This window comes from Sapajus apella, unplaced genomic scaffold (assembly GCF_009761245.1).
Source record: "Sapajus apella isolate SASKATOON/1434 unplaced genomic scaffold, GSC_monkey_1.0 scaffold3, whole genome shotgun sequence".
In the NCBI taxonomy this organism is placed as follows: domain Eukaryota; kingdom Metazoa; phylum Chordata; class Mammalia; order Primates; family Cebidae; genus Sapajus; species Sapajus apella.
The window spans coordinates 61,057,286-61,077,924 of NW_022436943.1; the positions used below are offsets into that span (position 1 = coordinate 61,057,286).

Sequence of the window (20,639 nt, forward strand, 5' to 3'; positions counted from 1 at the left end):
CACCTACTGGATATGATTGTTGACAAGATTAAATTATAGAATAAAATACATGTCGGGTATGTATTAAGTGCACCATATGATCACTACATAAATAGTAGTCAGAGTAAATTAAGTAATAGGTATTATTATCATTATTAGGGTTAATTCTTTCTATTAATATCATTATAATGTCAACAGAATATCTTCTCTTTTTCCCTTGTAATTAAGCCACAGTCCAGAGTTACAGGAGACAAACAGATGGAGGAATGGGAGAGGATGGTTAAATTCTGTGTGTTGTTTTCAATTTTATGTAATTTCTTTTTTAAAAAAAAAACTTGATGTCTTTGATTGCTTTAAGACTTGGCTCTCGGATCTGGCAGAAACAGCTTTTGGAGATAGAATTTTAGCTTGTTAAGGATCAGATGTGGAGAAAGTTTATCTCCCTTGCAAATTGCTGTTTATAGATTTAAGCAAGAGAAGGATGTATTTAAGCACTAGAATGATGCAAGAAGTAAAAATAAATGAAAATGGACTGGGGATTTTACAAAGGAGGGAAAGTCCAATGAACTCACTCAGGAGTAGGGAGGAAGCAGCAAGCTTCACTGGACTGGAACCCACTTAGAGGACAGTACCAAGCAGGCACCCACAATGGACAGGAGACCTTGATGGATAGGAGAGCTTCTGTAGCCCTGAAGGCTTGGGCTGGAAGTCTGCTCTCAACCCAACTGGAATCAACATAGCTTTCCATGGTGTTCTGGACGGCTTTGTTGTGGAGGCCTTCCTAACCCTGGAACCAAAGCCTGATCATCCTCCTGTGGTTTTACATTGACCCAATTTCTCCAAATCCAGCCTGTGCTGTCCCTGACACAAGTCTCCCATCCCAACTCAACTGCATCTCTATTCTATGTCTTCACCTTACCAAATCCATAGCACAGCCAGCTAGGTAATTGTTCCAGGGTTTTTCTCAACAGAGATCCCAGTAAAGAAAGTCCATCTCCTCTTGGGAACTGCTCTGCCATTTCCCCGACTCCAATGCTATTACTATTTCTATACAAAGGGAAAGAAAGGATAGAGGATGATTCTGAGCTTTCTGGAGACTCAAATAACAGATTTTTTTTTTCAAATGATTTAGATCCCACAAAGATAGGCATGATTAAATATCTAGATATGATTCAATATCTAGAGTCTAACAGCCTGGACTCAAATCCTAGGACCATCATTCACAATCTACCTAATCTTGGGGCAGTTCCTCATCTCCCTATGCCTAAGTTACCTCATCTCTAAAATGAGGGATAACTAATAGATTCCTGGTAGGGTGCTAGTGAAGAGCAAATTAGATAATGTGTGCAAGAACATAATATGGGAGATAGAAAATAGTAAATATTCAAAATAATATTTTAGTTAATGCTATTCTATTAATTGACTCTGATCTGAATATTGGCCATAGAACCACTTCCCTTATATCATTAAACTCACCGCCATGATCCCTGGAAATAACTATTATGTAGCAAAGAGAACTTTAGACTTGGAGTCTTGAATCCAGCATCTAATATTTACAGATGGACAATCCCAGGCAAGTCACTTTCAGCCTCTGAGCCCCAGGATTCCATTCTATGCTAGAAATTAACAAGTTGCAGAGGTATTATTATAAATATTAAATGAAACAAGAGGGTGAAAGCGCTTTGGGGCAGAGAGAACACTATAGAACCTCAAAATCATGTTGCATTAATTGATGCATCAATGATAATTGTCAGAAAGTGCAACTAAGGGACCTTGGGAAGGTTGCATAGGCACTCCATTCTCCCCACCCTCCTCCCACCCGTGAATGGCTCAGATCCTATAAGTGATGCCAAGCAAAGATTAGAGAAGCACCCCCGCCCCCAGAAGATATTCTGGCAGCCGTGAGCAATCATCAGTTTCTTTGAACATTCTCTTGGGAATGAGAATGAGATTAGCATGGAATAGGATTCTCTGTGCTACCGAGAGAAAGCAATTAAAGAGGCAGAGGGGATGGCAAAAGTCAGTGAGAAGTGAGACTCATTTCCAATAATAAATATCCAGAACAGACTATATTACAGCGAACAGTACAGTGTACCTGGTACTACACCTACAGACAGAGAGCATGTCTGCACCTGGAACAACCTGAAGACTTGGTTCCAACAGGGTTTCATTGTTGTGTCTACTCCAGGAGTAGAAGATCTGCAGTGGAATGGTGGCAGCGTGTTGCTGGCTGCCAATTGAAATGTAAATAACTACCATAACATTTTTTATGAAGACACTACCAATAAGACTTAGAACCATTGGGGGGATGGTTAGATAAAAGAGGATACATCTTATCAATTCTGAGATAAGCTTTCTTCAGACTATATTTTAATAACATTCATGCTTATGATATTTATTTAGTTCCAGGGGCTTATGCAGATGCTGAAGGTTATAGAATGAAGGCACACATGTCTGCCTTCACCAGGCCCTCAGCCTGCAGTGAAGACAGATGACCGTCTTCGGTGAGATTGGCATTGCACTAATGGAGAAAGGGAAAGGATGCAGGTAAGGGCTGTAGGGTAATGCTTCTCTGAGCCAGGAACCTTCATTCTGAATCCTAAAGAGTGGCCAAGGGAAAGCTTCAAAAAGTCAATTATCTGATGTGCTGCCTTTCTCAGTCATTTAGGCAAGAAATACCTAGACTCATCTGATGTATTTATGAACAAGATGGTGCTTGGAAAGCCATAACCATTTCTAAGCCCTGTTAAACAGCCAGTGATGGGTTGCAGGTTGGTGAGTGAAAATCTGATCTCTAAACTCAGGTTAAATCACAGGAATCTTTGACTTGGTAGTAGTCATAATAAGCATATTAATGTAGCCTAAACCATGTTCTTGGAAGACAGCTACAATCCTAACCATCTTATAAAAGGGGAAACTGAGGCATGAGGGCTCATAATAAGTAGACTGCAAAGCTTTCCAGGATTTTGGGCTATGAGTCTACCAGCTGCTTCACTGTGTGGTTGTGTGACTTTGGTCAAAAAGCACAAACCTTTGCTACCTTGGTTTCCTGTATAAAAAATTACCTCTCTTTCAGGCCGTCTCTTAAATGTAAGGGATTCTTATTTCTGTATAAAAAATTACCTCTCTCTGCCAAATGATAACACTATTAATGGAAGCAACAGTATAGACAGATAGACATGGCAGTATAATGTCACCTCAGAACTGCAAAGGTTAAGTGAGATAATCTTTGTAAGTGTTGCTTGTCACCAACCTAACCAGCATCATCGCCACCATCATAAACAACATCATCGCCATTAAGACCTGAGAAACATGCCCACTTAGGTCAAGAGTCTGGAAATTTTGCCCATAATCTATATTTATGTAAATGGTAACTAAATGAAATAATGTGTTTCATGGCTAGAATTATCAATATATTTCTGGATGGTCATATCTAGACAACAAAATGGTACAACAGAAAAAGCTCTTAGCTTAAGTGTAGGAAAAACTGATTTGGAATCCCAATATTGTTCTCTGCAAAGTGGGAAAAAAGTATTTCCTCTAGCCTTCCATGTGCAGTTATCCATTTGTTCTCTGATGTATTTCTTTCTTTTTTTTTTTTTTTTTTTTTTGCCACGAGGTGTGTTTTATTTTCATTATTCATAAAAATAATTTTCTATAATATCCTGGGGCAAACCAGAGAATTTGGCAGTCCGATTGCGGGGGGGGGGGGGGTCCCTTCAGAGACCCACAGGCCAGTGGCATTAGTGCGGAGTGCCCAGGTTCACAGTGTAGCTTGTGGCTCGTGTCCATCTTGCAGGTGGCTCTTCCTCCACATCAGGACTGGGATCTCGAAGATGACAGGGGCAGTAAATCCTCCAGGCTCTTAGGAAATTTCACTCTGCTTCTGCTCAATGGTCTCTTTGGTCAGCAGGGTGTTCAACTCCTGTGTCTCCGTTTTCTTCAGCTTGGCCTTACCAAAGCTGGTGATTTCTCCCATGTCTGGTTTGTCTGCCAGTTTCTTAAAACAAGCCATATGGTCCTGCTCCAAGCCCAGGCTCCTGGTGCTCCCGCTTGCGTTGCTGCAGCAAGAGACCTGATGTATATCTTTACGCAACAGTATTCAGTGAGTTTCCGCCCATGTCTTAGGTGCTGAGGATGTCTCAGTGTTCATGACCTACCTCTCATTGCCTTCATGGAGCTTTTGTAGCAGTGGAGACAAAGTAGGAAGAGGAAAAGCTGAATGTTACTACGAAACAGCCATGGGATATAGACAAGAAACTGGAGGGATTCTTTCAGGCCGTCTCTTAAATATAAGGGATTCTTATTTCTGTATAAAAAATTACCTCTCTCTGCCAAATGATAACACTATTAATGGAAGTCATCTTTAACTCCCACCTCTTCACACTAAGTATAATTGGTAGACTTTAATGGGTGAAAATTTAGTATTTACAGAAACATGATAACTAAGATGACTTCCAAATGTGTGAGCAATGAGATTTTGGGGGAAAATAAAAACTGAATCCATGTAGACGCAGTTCTTGAATTAACCAAAAAATGTCTGTGCATAGGAGCAAAGATAGAATTAATTCTACTATTACTTCTAATTAAAGCTATACTAAAAAAGCTATATAAAAATATTTATACAGAAACAAGAGAAAAATAAAAGCAGGAGAAGGAAAAAGATAAGAGCTACTGTTTATTTAATATTTACCATATGTCAATCACTCTACCTACATTAACCATAAGAATGGCCATAGAAGTCACATGGGGCTAGCAATATGTTCTGCTCACAGTCATAAATTAGTGTAGCACAACACCCACATACCAAAGAGTGAACACTTCAGAATTACAGATGTGGGCTAAAATTTGAGCTCTAATTTCCCTTAGGAAAGATGCCTAGCTTTTCAGGTCCCCTGTTGGCTCCTCTGCAGAGTGGGACTCATACTTAGAAATGTTCATGCATGCTAGAAAAGTTAGAAAAGATGATGCTTGCAAAAACTGAACACTTTATACAGCACAGAGTACTTGCTCAATAAATATCCCTTCTCCTTTCCTTTCACCTGCGTACTGGATTTCTTGCCTTCTAAGGTTCGCTACAGGCCACTCTAGAGACCCTGTTCAATGCCCTGCTTCTCCTGGCTTTACACACACACACACACACACACACACACACACACACACACGGGGGGAGAGAGAGAGAGAGAGAGAGAGAGAGAGAGAGAGAGAGAGAGAGATTTATGAATAGAATGCTGTCCCATCAGACAAGGCAATGCAGCCAAGAAACTGCTTACCAGGCACTAGTAATATACTCCTTGAGAAAATGAAATTGAACCAAAATAGAAAATAAAACCATTTCTAAAATTCCAACAATAAACATAAGTTGATGTGAATTGAACACATTTGCAAGTGATGATAAATATCATGTGCCTACTTACCTGGCTAACACAGAGTGCGCTGTGTCTGCAACTGCCATTAATAACCACACAGCTGAATGCTAGTAATTTGGTCTCCATGGGAACAGAAGGTAATATCTGCACTACTGTTCCTAGATGGATCTTTTATTATTTCAATATTTGAAAAGTGATTTTTCAAGATGATAGAAACTGTAAAATACATTCAATTATGTATAACATGGGAGATGAAAAGTGTGGAGTTTTGAATACTCCTTTGGTTTTGCTTATTTTTCAGGGAGAAAAGAAAATGACATTGATGGGGAGAACAGGTTGATATTTTAGAAGAAAGGATCACAATTTCCAGATCTCCTGTGATTTCTAACATTGTTAAAACTGGAAACTGTCCCTGACAGCTTTCATCATAGGTGTCGATTTACTGCCTTTAGTCATTTCACAGAAGTCTACCAGGCGCCAACAAATGCCCAGAACCCTAGTGAATTCACTGGGCAATTCTCTTGGCAATCACACATTGAGGATTACAAAATCTGGGTAAATATTTGAATTGGAGATGGAGAAAATATCAGAAAAACATAGTCTAAGATAACAAATAGACCAAGCCATCCTATTCCTCAACTAGTTAAAACAGAAAACCAGGGACATCCTTGAATGTTTTTTTCTCTCTCACCTGTTTATTCTCCCTCTTAAATGGCTCACTTTACCTCCCTCCCCCATTTTCTGTTGCATTAGCATGGATCAGGTTCTCCTTTAGAAAACCGCAAATGCACGTTTTGACTAGTCCACTCTTTCCCTCTAGGACTCATGTTCTGGTAGAAACAGAAACAGATGCATATGTACTAATGATAAGCAGTTCATATGAACTATTCATAGACAACAGCTAATGAAAGGCTGACCTTCTGCCCTGCATTATCTTATGGATTTTAATATATTAACTCATTTTCTTCTCACCCCAAACACACTAATTGTTCTTGTTAATATCATTTCTATTTTACAAATGACTAACTCATATACAAATAGGGTGATTTGCCTAAAATCACACAGACATATGCATGCATGTGCATGCATGCGCATACACACACACACACACACACACGCACGCACACACACACACGCACGCACACTCATGTGCAGAAAGTAACAGAGCAGAGGGTAGAACACAAGCAATCTGGGTCCACGGCCCATGGTGCATTGCACATGGTGGGCACTAAAGCAGGTATATCATTTGAAGTGCATGGTTTGTCCAGAGGTGACAATATTATAACTACAGCACTCTTGGTTGGGTCACCTTTCTAGCCAGCAGTCTAGGACAGACCCACTGTTTCTTTCTGAGCCCTAGGCAAGTGTAATTCAAATGTCACTCTAATCAGCAACTGACCTGCAACCCTCTCCTCTGGGGCACCTTGGGAAGGTCCTTCTGTGATCAACTGCTAGAGAGAGGCAAAAAGCATCATTGTTGAGCCTGGAGCCTCTGAAGTCGCACTGTCCAGGCATGTGTCCTGCATGGCTGCTTACCAGCTGATTCCTTGAGCTTTATGGGCTTCAGTTTCTTCATCTTAAAAATGAGATTATTAATGACTTGCCTTATAGGTTGTCATTTTATTTAAATGAGTAAATAAATACACAGAGCCTAGAAATAACTAACACATTGTGTTTGGTAAGTATCGATGAGGAAGATGAGGGGATGATAATGATGCTATTGGTGGCGAAGTTGAACCTGAAAACTGCTGTCACTTCTATACCACAAGAACTCCCCGCAAATAACTATTTCAAGCCCTGTGTTCATACTGCCAGTGTAAATGTCATCTCATCATTTATAAGAAAATAGGAAATAGAACAACAAGTAACTACATGTATATAAATGTTCAAAAGTCCCACATTAAAAAGAAAAAAAAGTGTAGGAAGAGAGGGACCACTGCTTCAGCCAACAAGAAGAAACAGAGTCCAAATATACTCACCTGTCTGAAGTAACTAAAATCTAGATGATATAGGTGAACATGTTTTTCAGGCTTTGGATATCAGGCTACATAGACTAAAAATGAAGTGAGGCCTCCTATTGTTTGTTCTAATATACTTCCTAAAGGGAGTTTCCGGGCCGTGACGCAGAAAGGTGAAACCCAGGCAAACTCTAGCAGACTCTTTGAATTAGGCATTTCTTGCATTGCTATAAAGAAAATACCTGAGACTGGGTAATTTAGAAAGAAAAAAGGTTTAACTGTGATCTTTTCCTCTAAAATATCAACCTATTCTCCCCACCAGCATCATTTTCTTTTCTCCCTGAAAAATAAGCAAAAACAAAGGAGTATTCAAAACTCCACATTTCCCGTCTCTCATGTTATGCATAATTGAATGTATTTTACAGGAAGCATACTGGCTTCTGTTTCTGGAGAAGCCTCAGGAAATGTATAGTCATGGAAGAAAAAAAAAGAAAAGCAGGAGTAGGAGCAAGAGAGAGAGAGAGAGCAGGGAGGTGTCACTGTCACACACTTGCAAACAACCAGATCTCTGGGGAACTCACTTACTATACAGCACCAAGGGGGATGGTGACAAACTATTCATGAGAACTCCACCCTCATGATCCAGTCACCGCTCAGCAGTTCCCACCATCTCCAACACTGGGGATTAGAATTCAACATGAGATCCCACTTGTCTATTTTGGCTTTTGTTGCCATTGCTTTTGGTATTTTACTCATGAGGTCCTTGCCCATGCCTATGTCCTGGATAGTATTGCCTAGGTTTTCTCCTAGAGTTTTTATGGTGTTAGGCCTCATGTTTAAATCTTTAATCCATCTAGAGTTAATTTTTTTATAAGATGTAAGGAAGGGGTCCAATTTCAGCTTTCTGCATATGGCTGGCCAGTTTTCCAAATACCATTTATTAAATAGGGAATACTTTCCCCATTGCTTGTTTTATTTTCAGGTATGTCAAATATCAGATCATTGTAGTTGTATGGCATTCCTTTGAGGCATCTGTTGTATTCCATTGGTCTATACCACTGTTTTGCTACCAATGTCATGCATCATGCTGTTTTGATTATAGTAGCCTTGTAACATAGTTTGAAATCAGTTAGCATGATGCCTCCAGCTTTTTTGTTTGTTTTGCTTGGGATTGTCTTGGTTATGTGGGCTTTTTTTTGGTTCCATATGAAGTTTAAGGTGGTTTTTTCCAATTCTGTGAAGAAAGTCATTGGTAGCCTGATGGGGATAGCGTTGAATCTGTAAATTGCACTGGGCAGTATGGCTATTTTCACAATATTGATTCTTCTTAACCATGAGCATGGAATGTTTTTCCATCTGTTTGTGTCCTCTTAGACAAATGGGATCTAATTAAACTTAAGAACTTCTGCACAGCAAAAGAAACTATCAATAGAGTGAACTAGCAACCAACAGAATGGGAAAAAGTTTTTGCAATCCACCCATCAGACAAAGGGCTAATATCTAGAATCTACAGAGAACTTAAACAAATTTATAAGAAAAAAAAAAACCCATTCAAAAGTGGGCAAAGATTATGAACAAACACTTTTCAAAAGAAGACATTTATGCAGCCAACAAACATGAAAAAAAGCTCATCATCACTGGTCATTAGAGAAATACAAATCAAAACCACACTGAGATACCACCTCATGTCAGTTAGAATGTCTATCATGAAAAAATCAGGAGACAACAGATTCTGGAGAGGCTGTGAAGAAATAGGAACACTTTTACACTGTTGGTGGGAGTGTAAATTAGTGCAACCATTGTGGAAGACAGTGTGGCGATTCCTAAAGGATCCAGAAATAGAAATACCATTTGACCCAGCAATCCCATTACTGGGTAAACACCCAAAGGATTATAAATCATTCTATTATAAGGACACATGCATATGTATGTTTACTGTGGCACTGTTCACAATGGCAAAGATTTGGAACCAACAAAATGCCCATCAATGACAGACTGGATAAAGAAAATATGGCACATATACACCATGGAATACTATATAGCCATAAAAAAGATGAATTCATGTCCTTTGCAGGGACATGGATGAAACTGGAAACCATCATTCTCAGCAAACTGACACAAGAAGAGAAAACAAAACACTGCATGTTCTCACTCATAAGCGGGTATTGAACAATGAGAATACATGGGTACAGGGAGGGGAACATCATACACTGGGGCCTGGGGGGTGGGGGGCTAGAGGAGGAATAGTAGGGGGTAGGGGGATTGGGGAGGGATAACGTTAGAAGAAATACCTAATGTAGATGATGGGGTGATGGATGCAGCAAACCACTTCCATGGCACATGTATACCTATGTAGCAAACCTGCACAATCTACACATGTACCACAGAACTTAAAGTATAATTAATAAATAAATAAAAGAATTCAACATGAGATTTGGTGGGGACACAGATTCAACCATATTACTCTCAGATTTGAGAAGATAGAATGCAAATTAAAGCAAGTTTAGGTAGGCTAGAGTTCACAGGACAAAGTACTGAATAGCCAAAGAAACAATTCCCAGAGCTCAGACAGGACTGAGAATTAACTAATGTATCACAAATCAGAATTGAAAACCTCACAATTCATGGAATATTGAGTAGAAAACTCAGAAGGGCATTACCTCAATAATTGGGTAAAATTAGCCATAGATAAAATCTGCTCTGATCTCACCTAACAAATCTTAAAAAGCAAGCTTTGAGGCCAGGCACTGTGGCTCACACTTGTGATCACAACACTTTGGGAGGCCAAGGCAGGAGGATCACAAGGTCAGGAGTTGGAGACCAGCCTAACCAACATGGTGAAACCACGACCTTACGAAAAATACAAAAATTAGCTGGGTGTGGTGGCACGTGCTTGCAATCCCAGCTACTCAGGATGCTGAGGCAGAAGAATCACTTATACCTAGGAGGCAGATGTTGCAGTGAGCAGAAATCATGCCACTGCACTCCAGCCTTGGCGACAGAGCAAGACTCTATCCAAAAAAAAAAAAAAAAAAAAAGGAATGTAACCACATCCAATTACAGAGCTAAAGAATGCATATGTATGCATGAGTGTGCACACGCAGGCACACACACCCATACATATTCAGCCCTGAAAAATATAAAACCACAACGCTTATCATTGAATGCAAACTACTAGGCATACAAGTAAGCAGGAAAATGAAATATATGTAAAGAGAAAAATCAGTCAATAGAAACTAATTCAGAAATGGCAGCAATGATAGAGTTCTCAGCAAGGACAGTTACAAAGAGAAAGAAGATGATGTAGGGAGTAGGGGGTGAGAAGTGGAGGAAAGAAAGGAGGAGATGGAGAGAGAGAGACAGAAAAGGGGAGCTGAGAACGAGGCAGAAACAGAAGGGCAACTGAGAGGTGAGGAGATAAACAGAGAAGCCACATGGGTAAGGACAGAGATGCCCGGGGAGCAAAGGCAGATACAGGAGTAGGAGCGGGCGGTGGCAGAGAGAAGGGATATAGTAGGATGACAGAAAGAAGGTCGAATAGCAATCACCTGCCCATTGCTTCTTAACTCTTATCACAGTTGCAACCCATAAATAATCAGCACAATTATCTATTTATTTTATATATGCCCCCCTAAAAGAAAAACTTCTCCACCAAATTCCTGTCTGTCCATAAAGCCAGGATATCATCTGTCTCACTCACTGCAGTTTTACCAATGATTCACACAGTGCATTGAATATATCAGGGTGGCCCAAAGCTACTGAATATATTAGAGAAAAAGGGACAAATATAACTGTTATTTACTGACCAGGCTGAAGAGGTTCAGTAACCTGCTCAAAGACAAATGCTAGTAAGTAGAATAATTAGATTTAGATGTAGTGGGTTTTGTTAATTTGTGGGTTTCTTGTTGTTGTTGCTGTTTTAAATCTGAGTCCAGGATATTCCTAAGAGGCAGAAAAACAAAATGAATTTTTTAAAAAGATTCTGACAAGCAACCCATGACAAGTCTTTTAACTGTTCAATGAATAATTATTCTTCAATTATGGATTATATTTTCTCAAGCAAGACAACTGTCAGTACAGAAGTTCAGAAATTCTTTATCCTATATTTAGGAGAAAGACACACTGCCTTCGGCAGCTGCTGGTAGGGGTGAGGCAATGGAATGGACAAGGCTTGGGTATAGGAGGCTAATGTCAGGGACATGAGCCTCCAACTGTGAACTGGTTCCATTTCATGTTCAGATTCCAGGATCAGGTGCACAGGTGTTAGAGGGTGCCTGCCACACTGGTCTTCTGTAGCTTCTCTACTGTGTCACACAGGACCAGTTAGTTTCTATTTCTGAACCTCAGTTTTCTTGTTCCAAAATGTCCATGGCTATCTCTCCCTCTAAGGGTGGTCATGGGGTTAAACAGGAGAGAACAACAAAATCCACGTGACAATGACTATTCCACTGTGGGATGCCTGTTAGTCTGAAAATGCACAGTGAAGAATAAACTACTTCCCCCAACAGTTGTAGTCCAGGAGCTCTTGACTATAGAGACTGGCAAGAAAATAAGCAGTAAAAATGAACTGTAACAGTTGAAATGACAGGAGTGAGCAAAAAGAAATTTGGGTCCCAGAGACGGGCCTGCTAAACCATCCAGGAGTCAGGCAAGAGGGAGGGAAGTAGGATGGGACTTTGGAGGAAAGAATGCTCATGCAGAGTCTTACAGAAGCAATAAGAATTCATAAGATAAGGATCCTGAAGGGTATCCCAGGCATTGGAAGCAGCTTACAAACAAGTGGAAAATGGAGAAAGATATGTGCTCTTAAGCATCCTTTGGTATGGGTTGAAGGGTAGAGGTGGCCAAGACTCTAAGGTCATTTAGTATTAAACAATCGCAGACATATATCTTACTCAGAGCACTGTGCACTAGTACGGCAGACATGTGTTACATTGCAGCATTATTCACAAGAACAAAGACATAGAATCACCCTAGGTGCCATCAATGAAGGAATAAAGAAAATATGGTCCATATATAACATGGAATACTAAGCAGCCATAAAAAATAACAAAATTATTTTCTCTGCAGCAACATGCATGTAGCTGGAGGCCATTATTCTGAGCAAATTAACACAGAAACAGAGAAATAAATATCATATGTCCTCACTTTTAAGTGGGAGATAAGCATTGGGTACACATGGATATAAAGATGACAACAATAGGAACTGGGGACTACTAGAAGAGAGGGTGAGCGACACAAGGGTTGAAAAATTAACTGTTGCATACTATGCTCACTATCTGGGTGACAGGATCAACTGTACCCCAAACCGCAGTATCATGCACTATACCCATGTAACAAAGCTAGGCATGTACCCCCTGAATCTAAAGTAAAAGTTGAAAAAATTAAAAAAAAAAAAAAAGCTAAAGCTAGGGAAATACCACAGTTGAAGAACATTGATAAATGCAGACCAAAGATTGACAGCACTCTGTAGTTAACACATTCAGAAAGGAATAGGTGCCCCAGCTGAGATGGAACAATGTGGGCAGGAAGTCATCCAGCATCAAACACAGAGCGGGACTCCTACGTGCACACATGCACATGCACGCAGGCAGTGCAAGAGGGGCTAGACAGAGCCAAGACCAAAACATTTTTAAAGCTCTATGTGACTAAGTGTTCCACATCATGAAGAACCGGCATTGAAGAATAGTACTACAGTGCAGCTACACCTAAACAGGTAAAATACAACCATTATCTGGTTGGCGTATGTTATAGACTTAATGTTTGTGTCTCCCCAAAGTCACATGTTGAAGTCTTATTCAGAGATAAGGCTTTTGGAATGTAATTAGAGTCGGATTAGGTCATGAGGATGGGAACCTCATGATGAAGTTAATGCCCTGCAGGACATTATTAAATAGGCCAGACACAAAAAATACAAATCCTGCACGATTTCACTCACATGTAGAATCTGAAAAGGTCAAACTCACAGAAACAGAAAATAGAAAGGTGGTTATTCGAGACTCGCTGGGCAGAGGTGGGGAGAACAGGGAAGGCAAGAATGGAGAGAAAAAAATGACAAGTTGGTGAAAGGGTAAAAAGTTTCAGTTAGACTGACAGAAGAAGTTTTAGTGATTTATTTCACTGCATGGTGAGCACAGTTAATGATAATGTATATTTCAAAATTGCTACAAAATAGATTTTAAACATTCTTACCACAAAGTAAAGGATAAGTTGGTGAGTGACAGATTAGATAGCTATGTTAATTACATTGATTTAATCTGTACATAGATTAAAAGAATTACACTGTATCCCACAAATATACACAATTATTAATTGTCAACTAAAAAATAAACAGAAAATTAGATGGAAAAACAGAAAAAGAGAAACAGATATGGATCTTTTTCTGCTCTCTGCCATGTGAAGGTACAACAAGAAGGTGGTCATCTGCAAGTTAGCAAGGGGGCCCTCACGGGACATTGGGCTGGTAGATGCCTGAATCTTGGACTTCTCAGCCTCCAAAACTGTGGAAAATAAATGTTTGCTGTTTAAGCCAAAAAAAAAAAAAAAAAAGATTTTTCAATTTGCAGGTGCAGTGTGTGTGTGTGTGTGTGTGTGTGTGTGTGTGTGTGTGTGTGTGTTGCATAGGGATTAGGTAGTGAATAGCACTTACATTATTGTAGGTCAAATGGTCTTACAACAGAGGATGTGAGACATAGATTTGGGTGCACATGGTTTAATAAGTCACTGCACTGCTCTCAGAAGAACATGACTGAGGGACCAAGGTAGGTCAGGGCAGAAGCTAAGCAAGGATGAATTTTCTACTACTAGTTGGGCTAAACTCAAGATGAGGGGTGGGCAGTCTTCGGCACCCAGGTGTCAGGCAGTCATGAGTTGTGATCACAGATGGGTAAAGCTCTGAGCTTTCAACACCAACCCTCATAGCATCTGCAGGGTGGAGGTGCATGTTTCCGGTAAAGGAGATCTGTATACTATGCACAGAGGAGGGAGGAGGAAGTTCCAGTTATACTAAAGGTGTATGTTCATTCTATAGGGGCCTAGAGGAACCTGGAATTCATGTTTAATTAGAAGGAGAGGAGAGATTTCACAAGGAAATAGTATTTGAGCCAAGTTTTAGAGGTGGATAACTGATTGTTATTTTCCTATATAACAAGTCATTAAGAAAACTTAGCAGATAAGCTATGTTGAAGTTCTAAAAAATATATAATTTTCTGGGGACCCACTGTGTGTGCATGTGTGTTTCTCTGTGTGTTGATGTCATTTTTTTTCATTGATTCTGCAAACAAATATTGAGCATTAGTTTATGTTGAACACTATGGTAGGTCATGGAGACACTGTGAAGAACAAGAACATCTATGACGCCTGCCCTCACAGAACATAGAGTCGCTGTTGTAAACTAAGACAAATGCACAAAAGGAAAGGAACAGAATTCTGTTACAACGTATGATAAAGGAACCCGACAAACCTGCGAGTCAGGAAAAGCTCTCTCAAGGAATTCACCTTTAAACTGATCTGAAGGATGAATAGGGCCAAAGAGTAGGGGTTGTCCAGGAAGTAAGTGCAGCATGTGCAAAGGTCCTGTGGTTGCACAGAGCCTGTCTAACTCAGGGCTTTTTTTTTTTTTTTTTTTTTTTTGAGTGAGGGTTGGATGGAGTCTCGCTCTGTCACCCAGGCTGGAGTGCAGTAGTGCAATATTGGCTCACTGCAACCTCCGCTTCCCATGTTAAGCAATTCTCCTTCCTCAGCCTCCTGAGTAGCTGGGATTACAGGCATGTGTCACCACGCCCAGCTAATTTTTATATTTTTAGTAGAGGTGGAGTTTCATCATGTTGGCCAGGCTGGTCTCAAACTCCTGACCTCAAGTGATCCTCCCACTATGGCCTCCCAAAGTGCTGGGATTACATGTGTGAGCCACCACACCTGGCCCTAACTCAGGGCTTTCTGTAGAAAGCCTGTGCTCTCCAGAGCATGCTGCATGACAAACTGTCCTTCTTTCAGCAGGAAAGATATGTTCTCTTACCATGTGGCCCCAGCTCCCAAGTTCACAACTGATCAGATCAGGGCAGACAATCCCTAGGATGTCAAGTGATCTTTGACATGGCTGTTGCCAAAACATCTGCTCAGATGGGGATGCTCATCTTTGCCTTAGTCAAACCAAGTATCCCCTTTAAAACTGTTTTCTGGGAAATAAGCAGGAAGTCAGCTATTTGGGAGTTGGGGAGTGAAATAATTAAATACAAAGTGAATCTGCAAATTAAGGGCAGATCAGGCAGTTGACAATGGCGCATTCGCAGGGACTTTCATGAATAGGATCCTATGCAGCCCTGCTGGGACCTGTCTTGGATCTAGCATTTCTCACTCCAATAAGCAAAACTCCAGGCATACAATCGTTCCTACCTTTGGCATGCTATGAGAGTTCTGTTACTTGTTTTCTTAAAGTAATTATTAGTAGCTTTAGTATAACTGTTATATAAAAACTGCATAAGCTTAATGTATGCAGTTTGATGAATCTAGGCATATGCAAATGCTCATGACACCGTCACCCCAATCAAGGAAACAGTTACATTCATCACATCTAGAAGTTTCCTTGTGCTTTCTGGTGTGATTTAATTTTGTCTGCTTTTTTTTTGGAGGGAGGGCGGTGGTAGTGGTTGTTTTTTGGTAAGACCACTTAATATGAGATCTGCCGTCTCAACAAATTTTTAAGTGTATAACACAGTATTGTTAGCTCTAGGCACTATGTTGTACAACAGATCTCTAGAATTTATTCCCCTTGCAGAATTGCAAGATGGACTGCAATGAAAAAGTAACTTCCTATTACATATGTCTCTGCAGTATATCTTTAATCCTGCTATCAAGGCAACCTAATAGAATATGCACAAGGTTGTACATTACAGCTTCTGTTGCCTTCTTCATACATACAGAAAAGCATCCATCTGTAAGCCATGCCTGTGACTGAATTCTGACCCTGTCTTGGGCATTTTATGTATGCATTGTCTCTGGCTCAAAGAGGCTAAATGATGAAATCAAGGACTAGAGTGACAAGGACTAAATTTGAACCTACGTGTCTAATTCCTAAGTCTATACCTTTTGGACCATTCCAAGAGACCTCAGTTGGAGGTAGATAACAGAATCATGTGGGGAGATTTTTTTTAAATACTGCTATCCAAACTTCACTCTAGCTGGGCTGAATCAGAATCTTTAGGCATAGGGCTGAGGTATGCATAATTTAATAAAGACTCCCCAGAAGATTTTGATGTGCACTCCTGGTTAATAACTTGCGTCCCCAGTTGCAGGATGGGGGGCTTTCTGCCACCCAAAGGCAGGATGGTGCCTTTCCCTGGCACCATATTCAAGCTTGTTTACCACTAATGAACTGCTAAGAAGTGCGAATTTGTTGGACTTCTGATGTTTCTTTCTAGATTAAAGAATATACAGAGAGCTTTGAGGCTGCGGAGCTTGAGGGACATATGTCAGCGGGGAGCAGACCTGTGTTTGACAAGGTAGGTTTCACAGGCTGAGCTGAACGACAGACTCCCCTGAACCAGCTTACTGGGAGAGTATGTCACATACCAAACACAGCTTCTGGTTGCTCTGAACTTGACTTTTCTTCCTCTTAAACCTCACGCAGCACCATTAGGCCAGCATGGGACTTAGGAAAAGAAGGAAGACAGGGATAGGACAGGAAGAGGACAGCGGCTTACAAGTGCTGCCTGCATTGCCTTGCAAGGCCCTGATGTCCCCTTGGTTCCCAGGATTCTCTCCAGCCATCCAGCTACAGCATCTGTTCTTTTTGGGCCTGCTACAATTTCAGACTGAGGACGGAGCAGCAGGGGCATCCAGTAAATAGGTGTGAAGTGTCCTGTTGGTCTGATGATCGGGTTCAAAACAGAGCACAGCTGCTTTTGTGTTGACAGCTTTATACCAACCGTGAAGCGCCCGTTTCCCTATATGAACGCTCACACATGTGTGCGTGTGCACAACACACTCACACAGACATTGGCAATGCCATCAGCACAATGCCATTTGGCTAGGTTCTGGCTGTCTTCATTACTAGGGGAAATCACTTAAGGAGCTTTATGGGGTTCACTCTACTGCATCTTCCCTCCATGCATTACCCTGCTGTGTCCTCCTCTTTGGCACCTTCTTCATGGGGCCTGCTGGAAACTGAGTCTGAAGGAATCATCTCCAAGGGTGTGGGCCTGGCAATGAGCACCTTCCATGATCTGCCCATCTTTCACTGAAGCTCACAAAGTACACACAATCTCAAGACCATAACACAGATGCTAATGAGGTATTGCACATCAGACTCCTGTCCTTCGATAAATATGGTCCTCTCATCTAGGGTGCCTTTCCTCAGAGACCTGTAGTTATAGTCAGAGTAGGCTAGGCAGTGCTGAAGCAACGAATGACCCTAAACTCTCAATGTGTAACAACATAAAAGCTGAGTTATCACCGTGGAAGAGGCAGCCTTTGTGGGCAGTTTTACAAAAAGCAGGGAGTCAGGATTTCAGCCCTTCTGTTTTGGGATGCTGCCACCTTTAACACACACCCTCTGTATTAGCCCGTTCTCATGCTGCTGTAATGAACTGCCCCAGACTGGGTAATTGAAGAGGTTTAATTGACTCCCAGTTTTGCATGGCTGGGGAGGCCTCGAGAAATTTAGAACTATGGTAGAAGGTACCTCTTCACAGGGCAACAGGAGACAGAATGAGTACCCAGTGAATGGGGAAGACCCTAATAAAACCATCAGCTCTTGTGAGATCTCACTCACTATCACAAGAACAGCATGAGGAAAACTGCCCCCATGGTTCAATTATCTGCACTTGGTCCTGCCCTTGACACTTTGGGGTTATTATAATTCAAGTTGAGATTTGGGTATAGACACACAGTCAAACCATATTACCTTCCATAGGTACCACAGAAGAGGGTGGAGAGTATCACATAAAATATTTTTCAGGGATAAGATATGTATCCACTGGCTAGAGTCTAGACACATGGCCCCAAAGTAACTGCAAGAAAGGCTCAGAAATGGGTCTTCAATTGTGTGTGTAAAGATGAAATAAGAATAAGCCAGTCTCTGCCACCACAGTCATTCTGATCAGCCACAATCTATTTCACTCTTCTTTCCACGCCTAGAGTAACCACATTCAAGGGGAACGGCCCTAGGCTCATGCAGTCCCAGCTTCATACTCAAAATGCAGAATCCCTGAGTGATGGATGCTGGTGTTGGCATTAGGCCCCAATGTGACTCTCTTACATCCAACAACCTCAGACCTGGACATATAAATTAACTGTCCTTCAGAATGTTCTGTACTAGAAAAAATAAGAGAATAACTGAAAAAATAACTCCCATTAGGAAGAATGGAGGAAAACGTCACCTGTAGCAGCCATGGGTCTACAGCAGTTCTCAAATGCTGTGGGGCAAGCAACCTGACAGTCCTCTAGCTGGAGCTGGGGATGGACTCATGGACATACACAAATTCTTCTACTGGTTGGAATTCCTTAGTCCGTGCCTGTGGACTAAGGAATTCCAACCAGTAGAAGAATTTGTGTATGTCCCCTGGACTCACGTAAGCTGTGCCTGCTGGGTCTGCTTGTAGGAGGCTGTTCACTGCTATCCTTATTCTTCTTGGCTTGTCTTGAGGTAGGCAGTGGGAACACAACACTTTGGGGACCATATACTGTTGAAAGCCTACCTCTTGCCCTATAGCACCATAAGCCCAAGGACTGATAACAGTCTTAAAGAGTCAAACATTCTTGGATCCCAAGTTGGTAGTTTCTTTGACAATATAATTTTCTCTAAAAAACTGTTTACGCTGTCAATCTATTTATTTCTGGTCTCCCCTACTAAACACATCCAAAGTTTTAAAATCTGCTTTGTTGCTTGGCTTTTCTTGTGCAGGTCACATGAAGTTACCTTTTCAAAAGTTTTAAATTTATTTTTTATCTTTATTTTATTTTGTATTTATTTATTTAATTATTTATTTTTGAGATGGAGTCTCACTCTGTCACTCAGGCTGGAGTGTAGTGGCACAATCATGGTTCACTGCAACCTCTGCCTACCAGGTTCAAGTGATTCTCTTTCCTCAGTCTCTCAGTGCAGCTGGGACTACAGGTGCATGACACCACACCCAGCTAATTTTTATATTTTTAGTAGAGATGTGGTTTCATCATGTTGGCCAGGCTGGTCTCAAACTCCTGATCTCAAGCGATTTTTCCACCTTGGCCTCCCAAAGTGCTGGGATTACAGGCATGAGCCACTGCTCCTGGTATCAAGATTTTTTTAAGTGGCTAATTTGTAAACTCCATGAGAGTAGGGACAGGGCAGGCTTGCTCACTTCCATAGCACTCACCCTCACACTTGAGGGATTTAACCTAACCGTTGTCCACATCACATGAATGCACAATAAATGGCTTAGACTCAGCTTTGCTAACTGCAGAAAGGAGCAAACACTAATGTAACTTTTTATTAAGGAGATACCTATTTCTGATGACTCTGTGCTAGGTACAGAATGTGACAGATATGGCTTCCAATTTACCAGGAAGATGAAAGGAGGCGAGCAGGTAAAAAGCGACTCTAAGTGGGCAAAAGACAAGTGTTAGACACAGTCAGATCTGGAGTCATATCCCAGCCCAGCCAGGAATCAGCTGTCTGATGCTGGCCAATTTGCTTAAGTTGTTAAAGCTCTAGTTTCTTCAACTATACAATATGAGTTTATTCAGGAATCTGTGAGGAGCCATATTAAAAATATCCAGGAGAGCCAAACATAAATAAATGCTCACTACAGGTACCTGACATGCTTAAGCTACAAGATCCACGGGTCTGTAGTGTCACCATCACAGCATCCCTGGGTGGGAGAACAGGAAAAGGAGAAAAAAGAGGGCGGAGAAAAAAGGAATTCCTCATAGGGCAAATACCTTACCCTTCCCTGACTCCCAGATAAATCTTATGAGTCAAGAAGATTTCATCATCCCATTTAAAAAAGAAGAAGAAACAGAGAATCTGAATGGTTAAATGGCTCACTCAAGCTCTCACAGTTAATCCATCGGAAAACCGAAGCTTAGCCCTACCACGTTGATTTACTCCAAGTCTACTGTTCTTGCCTGCATGCCCTGCTGCTCTGTCCCCTTGTACTCAGCATGTATTTACTGCATGTCTGTCATGCACCATGAGCCTGGCTGGGTATCAAGGACACAGTGGGGGAGTCCTGGACTATCTGGGAAGGAATTTGAGTGCCTCATTGTCACCATGTGACATCTCCCATCATGCCCAGAAATACTGGTGAGAAGCAAGGCTTCAGAATGCAGATGATGTGGAACAAGGCAATTTTCA

At 41.1% G+C, this 20,639-nt stretch overlaps 1 protein-coding gene and 1 pseudogene across 3 annotated transcripts in view; both read right to left on the reverse strand.

Annotated features, from left to right (window-relative positions):
• Window positions 1-20,639, reverse strand: part of FAM135B (family with sequence similarity 135 member B) — a 350,423-nt gene that overhangs the window by 77,702 nt on the left and 252,082 nt on the right. The window lies entirely within an intron of this gene.
• On the reverse strand, window positions 3,588-4,578 carry LOC116534192 (annotated as a pseudogene).